Raw genomic sequence first — 1,274 nt, forward strand, 5'->3', positions numbered from 1 at the left:
ACCTCAATATGATTGAATATATTTAATTGTCTAATCATTTTACTCCATTTTTTCTTTATTATGCGATCGCCGATCTAGCTTTCTTCGCGGTCCCAGACATATTAGCAGTGAAATTAACACCTTTTGTCTCTCTTCTGCTCCTTTTTCGTCTGAACTCTGTGTCGTCCTCACTCATGATATATATTGTAGATATTCATCGATATAATATACTGGCTTTACATCAATTTATGGATAACTTAGTTCTAGTTGTATATATTTTGTCAATTTTTGTTTTATTCATGTTGGATCACGGTGCGTCGTTAATATTCTTTCAAATTAACCGGAACTTCAGTTGTTTGTCGCGAGCGATTAATTTCTCTGCTGCTACTAGTATGCTTTTCCTGAACTTTGCATGAATCTATTTAGCCGCTCAGTGCTTCAATAATCGAAAGAGAAAATGTCTGAATAATCAATATTACATTGATTGTTTATAAATATAGTTTAATTTCTATAAAAGATATGAGAAGGTAAATTGTATTTTTTTTATATCTTATTTGTAGGCAGTTTGTCTCGCTCCGATTGATTATAGCAACGTAAAGGCTCGTTGGAAAAAGTTCTCTGACATAATCCTAAAATTGATGGTACACGCATCAAGAATTTGTTACTAAATAGAACTTAAGGTTTATTTGATGTAGATAATGAAAAGGGAGTTTGCTGTTGATGACTAAAGGTAGTTATTAATATCCTTTTTTTTTTTTCACGCCACTATGTTATTGTGTATAGCACCTACTTATTCAGTTGTTGTTAACGTTTATACATCATCAACAATTTTATTTTCTTAAAACGAATTTCACACGCATTTGATAATTATACATTTCCCTCGTTTAAACACAAATTATTTTTTCTGTAGGAACAGAAACAAATGGATTATATGATATAAACGAAGCATATATTTCATCAGCCGAACTCCTAAAGTTGCACGAAATTTCAAAAGTGTCAGATCCACAATTTCACGCAAGGTCGTGTCTGCCCGCCATTGCATTGAACATTTCATATGGAGCCCAGCTGTACATTTAATTAAGCGAGGTAGTGGGAGAGAGGGACAGGAGTAGAGAGATGTAATTTATTACGTTCCAATTTCTATTTTGCTTGGAATTTCGTTTGCTATTAGGTAGATTGATTTTTTTTTTTTTTTCGAAAGAGTTTTTTTTACGGTGTGTTGGGTGTATGTGCATGTTTTGTTAAATGCATTGAGAGTTGCGTCATGACGTGGGAGGTGAGGGAAGTTGTGGAGG

At 33.4% G+C, this 1,274-nt stretch overlaps 1 protein-coding gene across 1 annotated transcript in view; it reads left to right on the forward strand.

The window, feature by feature from the left end:
• LOC119593849 overlaps nucleotides 1-1,274 on the forward strand; it is a gene marked incomplete in the record, with an annotated part of 160,221 nt that overhangs the window by 132,151 nt on the left and 26,796 nt on the right.

The sequence above is a fragment of the Penaeus monodon genome, chromosome 32 (genome assembly GCF_015228065.2).
Source record: "Penaeus monodon isolate SGIC_2016 chromosome 32, NSTDA_Pmon_1, whole genome shotgun sequence".
In the NCBI taxonomy this organism is placed as follows: domain Eukaryota; kingdom Metazoa; phylum Arthropoda; class Malacostraca; order Decapoda; family Penaeidae; genus Penaeus; species Penaeus monodon.